The following is a 6,836-nucleotide window of genomic DNA, read 5'->3' as shown; positions in this document are numbered from 1 at the left end:
TTCGCTGGATTAAATCAGATAGATGTAATGCCTATTACAAATTACAACACATGATTGAATCAGTAAATTTCAGTTTCATTCACCAAAATAGATCAATATCTGAGTTAGATTGTGTTGCATAAAAAGATAATATTTATCCAAGTAACAAGAACATCTAACAAGAAAAAGATGAGATGAAACATGATCTGACTATGTGCTTGCGTGACCAACCATCTTGCAATCATTACTTGCTTGTCTTTAGTACTATTTTCTTTGGTGGATTATGCTGCAGGGACTAATTGCCAAGAACTAGTTATTTTGCATCCAACGTTCAAATCTGTGTGTGCTAAATTGCTTCCTGCGCTTAGTTTGTGTTTGAGTTTCGCAAAAAATGACTGAATGTTGCCTTGCATGTCTGAGACTACTATTGGGTAATTACTTCTCATGCAGCTATCTGAGACTGCAATCAATTTTGCTAAGTGCAGACATTTCTTGATGGGATTGCTACAGACCACTATGTGATGACAGGTTCTTTTCCCACTGTGTGCAGGCAGATATGCACTAAGTGCAGCTAATGCTCTTCCCCGAAGCAAAGCAAGGCAGATGCAAGAGTTAAACAAAATTCAGGTACGTAGTAGGTTCCTTTTCCATGGTGCAACTGCATCAATGCACTACTGTTTAGTGTGAACTTGATATCTTGGCTTCATTTAGTTTTTGGACATCTTTGGTGAGTGCGGGAAAAATAATACCTGCTGCTATGTTGTTAATTTATTATCCCATGTTCTCTGAACTGATTTTGGAAACTAGTGCTTGACGTTCTTTTTATTATGATAAACATGAAAAAAACAATAACCTTGCCTTAAATAAAAGCTTATAAATGGTACCATGTTATCTTGTATTTTTGTATCTTCTGTGTCCTGATGTCATTGTTCATTTCGCTACAAGGATAAGAGCTTGACCATTTCAAAGCAAATAGTTGACTTAAAGATGGAGCCTCCTTTGATAGAATCAGCTAGTAAATACTGTACTTAAGCTAGTGTATTATTGTGCCAAGTAATTTGGAGATGCAACCAGCATTGTCCTTTTGCAAATAATCAAAACATGCTTTGTTTATTCCACGGCTAATTTCACCATGTGCTATATCACGTGCAGGTATGCAAATAATTAAACTGAGATGGATACAATACTGGAGGAACTTTTTGCTGCTGCTAAAGTTTTGCTGCTGTACTGGTGGTTTTTGTTGTTTCTAGTGTGTGGTCAAAGAATGCTGATATCTAACTATTATTCTTTCTGGTGCTATCTGTATGCTGTGGTGAACTCTTTTCAACCCGGATGATCTGACATTTCTGTTGTTGGAACAAAGCTATATTATTGTATGATTTTCTGTGAAATTAGCTGTTGTAATTCTATGTATTATGGGCTCAAATGTGTGTAATGATAAATGGGCTGAAAACTGGCCCAAAGAATTAGGTTATGGGCTGACTTTACAAATGCCCCCGTTGCAAGACTTGAAGCCATTCGTATCCTTTTAGCATACGCTTCACATCATAATATGAAACTCTTTTAAATGTATGTGAAAAGTGCGTTCTTAAATGGCTTGATTAATGAGTTGGTGTTTGTTGAACAACCTCCCGGGTTTGAGGACCCTAAATATCCTAATCATGTTTATAGGTTGCACAAGGCGCTCTACGGGCTCAAGCAAGCGCCAAGGGCTTGGTATGAACGCCTTCGTGACTTCCTTATCAACAAGGGCTTCAAGATCGGGAGGGTGGATACAACTTTATTCACAAAAATCATCAATGAAGAGCTATTTGTATGTCAAATTTATGTTGATGATATCATTTTTGGTTCAACTAACCCCACTCTTTGCAAAGAATTTGGAGAAATAATGGCTAGGGAATTTGAGATGTCCATGATCGGTGAGCTCAATTTCTTCCTTGGGTTTCAAATCAAGCAATTGAAGGAAGGGACTTTCATCCATCAAGAAAAGTATACAAAGGATATTCTCAAGAAATTCAAGATGGATGATTGCAAGCCGATCAAGACTCCAATGCCAACTAATGGACATCTTGACTTAGATGAGGGAGGTAAATCGGTTGACCAAACTCTCTATCGTTCTATGATTGGGTCACTTCTTTACCTAACCGCATCTAGGCCCGATATCATGTTTAGCGTATGCATGTGTGCCCGTTTTCAAGCTAATCCTAAGGAATCACACATTAGTGCCGTTAAGAGGATCCTTAGATATCTCAAGCATACGCCTGGCATAGGCTTGTGGTACCCCAAAGGCGCTAGTTTTACACTTTTGGGATACTCGGATTCGGACTTTGCCGGATGCCGTGTGGATTGCAAGAGTACATCCGGTGGGTGCCACTTGCTAGGGTGTTCCTTAGTCTCTTGGTCGTCAAAGAAACAAAATTCCGTGGCCTTGTCAACCGCGGAGGCGGAATATATTGCCGCCGGGGCTTGTTGTGCTCAAATCCTCTATATGAAGCAAAGCCTCTTTGACTATGGTGTAGTATTAGATAGGATCCCGCTCCTTTGTGATAACGAGAGTGCCGTTAAAATTGCTAATAACCCGGTTCAACACTCTCGCACCAAGCACATAGATATTCGCCATCACTTTCTAAGAGATCATGTGGCAAGGAATGATATACTACTTTGTGGTGTTCGTTCCGAAGATCAATTGGCGGATATCTTCACTAAACCTCTAGATGAAAGCACCTTTTGTAGGTTGCGAAGTGAGCTTAACATTTTAGATGCTTCTAACGTCATATAATTGCCTTGTCATATAGATGCATTTCATATGTACATGTGCTAGGGGCTTGTCTAACCTTGTCAAGATAGTGATGAACTTGGGTCTTGCATGAGCCGGTGGTCTTGGTTTTGCTCATGGCATGAAGAATGGTTCATCATGAAGAAGCTTGCCGAGGGTTCAAACTTGACAAGATAGATTTAATTTTTTTTTCAATACATGTGCTTGCCATATAGAATGCATCCATGTTTAATCGCTCGCTTTGCATTGGCATTGCATCACGTAAGTAGCATCACAAGGGAGCAAATCACACTTCGAGAAAGATATTCATGCTAAATATGATATATCATCTCCACAAGAGTGATAAGATCAATTTTGTGCTTTCATGCCTATTGAGCCACGTCCTATCGAACTTAAAGTTTCTATCTCTAAGTTCATAGGCAAAGTGGCTCATACATTTGGTTTTTGTGTTTAAACCTCGCTTGGATCTTATTTTGCCTATGTTAATATAAAAGCTTGTGAGCACTTAGAATGAGTGTTTGAGGGATGAGGTTGTCTCTCGAAAATGATCCAAATTGAGTGTTTATGGCTTTGGTTTTGCAAATTTGGATCAGAAGTAGAGTTTGTAGTTCAGCAGAAAATTTCCTTAACCACCGGTTAAACCGACGCCTGGTTTTTCTCTGCATCGGTTCAACCGGTGCTTAACGTCTTTGTGGCTCGGTTTCTGCATCGCCTCTGGAACAACCTCCGACCGTTACACCGATGATCACCGGTGCTTCCGATGGTTGGCGGACGAACCGACGCCTCAGCATCGGTTCAACCGGTGCTACTACGTGGAGTAAATGGCCCTTGCATAGCCTCTGGACCTTACTCCTGCCAACGCACCGACGACCGTCGGATGTTCCGGTGCCTCATTAGTGGATCTTCCGGAACCCCTGTTGACCACGCTTTCAAATTCATTCAGATCCGGTCAAACGTTGCTCCGATGAATTCACCGACGCTATTTCTCTGGACCATCGGACCTTCCGGTGCTTTAGGGTTGGCGGGCCCGCACGTCCTGTTTCACTTAACCATTCCGCGGGCCCCGCGAGTCAGTCTCACGCTCATCCCCCTTCTTCCTCGCGAACCGCCGCCCGCGCCCTCGCTCCGCCGCTACGCGCCCACTCGCCGCCGCTGCTCCACACGCTCCGCCCCTGCGCCGCCGCACCGCCGCCGCACGCGCATAGCCCCTCCTCGCCCGCGCCTCGCCCGCTCCGCGCCTGCGCCGCCTACTCCACGCCCTCGCCGCGCCTGTGCACCCGTGCTCCGACTGTTCCTCGCCGCGCCGCCGCTCATCACCATCGCCAACGGACTCTTTTACGCGCGTAGCCCCTCCTGCTCCACTTCTTTGGAGTTTCCACCGCGATTCGAGTCCTGTTTTGAGTTCCTTGCACCTTTGGTTCAAGCGCGCTCAAGGTGTTCGAGATTTTGCTCCAAAGGGGTTTTCTTCAATCTTTGTCGAGTTCTCTTCTCTGATCCTCCAGGGTATGATCTTCACACTTCCTTGGCACGTGTCATATTTCCCTTTTCATATCTTTCACACATGACCACACATGATCTTAGCCTCTCACTCACACACATAGGCTCTTAACTTGATGAGATCTACATTAGTGTGTTCCTTCAGAAGTTATCCACTAGAATTCATGTCATAGGCTCAAATCGAATTCTTGTTTTGCCTCTCTATGTCAGATGGCCGGTGACAAGAAGGGCAAGGGTAAGATGGTTGTGCAGAAAAAGAAGAAGCGCACCCATGAGGACCGCGAGCGAGAGCAGGCTGAGGCAGTTGCAGATGCAGCAGATAGGCAGGGATCGCTCAGGATCAGGGATTCTCAGGTTCAGGGGGAGCCACAGCAGCAGTTACGTCGCTCAGGACGTACTCAGACAGCTCAGACCACACCTGAGTCCCGCTCACGTCCACGGACTCGAGGTGGTGGCACTCAGAGGGGAGCAGGTCATGCACCGCAGCAACACACCGACAGTCAGACTCAGACAGGAGGTCAGGACAGTGGTGAGGAGCTGCCCGAGGTTGAGCTCTTTGATCTCAGGGGTATTCCAGGACCGAGGGTCAAGCGACTGAGATATGTCACCCCGGAGCAGTGGTTTCCCGAGCAGAGAGATGTTGGAGTTGATCGTCGCTTTTACACTCTGCTTCAGGAGTCTTTTTACCACACCTACTGCCAGTTGGACATCAAGATCAGTGAGCACAAGATGCTCCACTGGGTAGCTATGCGTGTAGCAGCTGGTGGGACTCCGGTGCTTCCTCTTTTCGAGAGATATGTTGGATTGCCTGCTCTACTCAGTGAGAGGTCCAGATACATTCGAGAGTGGGTTCGAGTTTTCTACGCCACTCTGTTTATAGAGGAGGATCGGCAGTTTATTGACTTCATGTTCCAGGAGAGGCACTATCGTTTGACCCGAGCACGACTGGCTACCTTTCTTGGAGTTCAGATTGCCGAGGAGCCACACTTCATACACTATCAGGCTTATGGCAGCACGGTACCTCCTCGACGTCCTCATGAGTCTCACGTTCCATCTGACGAGGAGATCAGTATTCTTTTTCAGCAGCCCTTCCTGCCTAGCACACCGAGGACTCCGGACAGGCTGACTCCCATGGCACACTCTATCCACCTAGCTCTGAGGAAGAGTCTGCTGTTCCGGATTGGATACAACGAGGGGATTACAGCTCTGCAGTAATGGCTCTTATTGTATATCATGACAGGACAAGACTTTGACCTCGTAGACTTCTTTATCTGCGAGCTTGAGGACGTGATTCTAGATGGGATGACAGTACACCGTCGCCATCCTTTTGCTCATTGGATCTGCTGGATTCTTGCTCAGCTCAGTCAGAATGAGCATATGGATGAGCTGGAGCACTCGAGGACACACTTCAGTTTTTACTCACCTGCTACTCCTCGAGACGGTCGTCGTGGCTCGCGAGGCCAGCGTCGAGCACAGCGGGTTCTGGATGAGCGGTTCTTGGCTGAGGGCAGAGATGCAGACGATCCGATAGCAGCCGAGGACGCTTCACTAGCAGCAGCAGAGGCCCAGCTCCCACACTACCTGATCACAGACTCGGAGGACTCGGAGGATGACGAGGATTTCATTCCCACTGTCACTATTCCTCGAGGTGCTCATGATGATGAGGTAGGATCCTCCGGTGCAGCACGTGCCCCTGCTCCTCCAGTTACCACTGCACAGGTCACACAGCCAGACTCTCTTGCAGCGATACTTACTCGGCTCTCTGACCAGCAGGACCGGTTTGCTGCAGCTCAGCTGAGCATGCAAGCCGAGCAGGCTTGCCAGCAGGAGGCCCAGACACTAGTTCTTGAGGGCATTCGGCAGCAGCAGGAGGCCATGAGGCTACAGCTACAGCAGCAGTCCCAGATACAGCAGCAGATGTTCACATTCTTCTCGGGATGTTTCGGTCAGCTGTACCGACACACTGGACTGCCTGAGCCTCAGCTCCCTACACCCCAGCAGCTCCAGTTCGACCCCACTGCTCCCCCTCCACCTGTTGGCGGATTTATGCAGACACCCTTGTCATCTTTCCCGATGTCACCACTTCTTCAGACCGGGTTGTTTGCCAGTCCTGTTCCTACTGCTGCTCCGGCTCCTGCTCCTCAGCCTAGTGTTTGGACTGCCGAGCAGCGCGCAGAGTTTCATAGACAGCAGCAGATCCTACACCAGCTCCAGCACCCCTCGGCTCAGTCACTCACGTTCGAGTCACCTTCACAGCCTGAGGTGCTTCGTCCGTCCGTCGTGCGCCCCACTCAGCCAGACCTGACTCCCGTCACGTCTGCTCCTCCGACGGACTCCACGATCGTCGCCGCGCCAGCTTCTACCGCTACTCTAGCTACTTCTGCTGCTCCGACGACTCCGGTCGAGCAGAAGTCTTCTTCGGTCGACGACGACTGGACGGACGACGACGACGACGACTCCGCCGCTCAGTTTTCCACCGGACCCAGCCGGAAGACCCCGCCTTCTCCAGCTCAGGATTAGATCGCCTTTCTTTTTGGTGCTTTGTTGCCAAAGGGGGAGATTGATAGGGGGAGTAGAGATAGGG

General features: G+C 47.8%; 1 long non-coding RNA gene across 1 annotated transcript; it reads left to right on the top strand.

Annotated features, from left to right (window-relative positions):
• Window positions 1-422: 422 nt before the first annotated feature.
• LOC120639113 lies at window positions 423-1,278 on the top strand. Its single transcript, XR_005661277.1, has 2 exons — window positions 423-606; window positions 1,132-1,278. It is a non-coding gene; the product is annotated as an uncharacterized LOC120639113 (long non-coding RNA).
• Window positions 1,279-6,836: the final 5,558 nt, after the last annotated feature.

This window comes from Panicum virgatum, chromosome 6K (genome assembly GCF_016808335.1).
Source record: "Panicum virgatum strain AP13 chromosome 6K, P.virgatum_v5, whole genome shotgun sequence".
Taxonomy (NCBI): domain Eukaryota; kingdom Viridiplantae; phylum Streptophyta; class Magnoliopsida; order Poales; family Poaceae; genus Panicum; species Panicum virgatum.
This window is presented reverse-complemented; position numbering and strand designations above follow the sequence as displayed.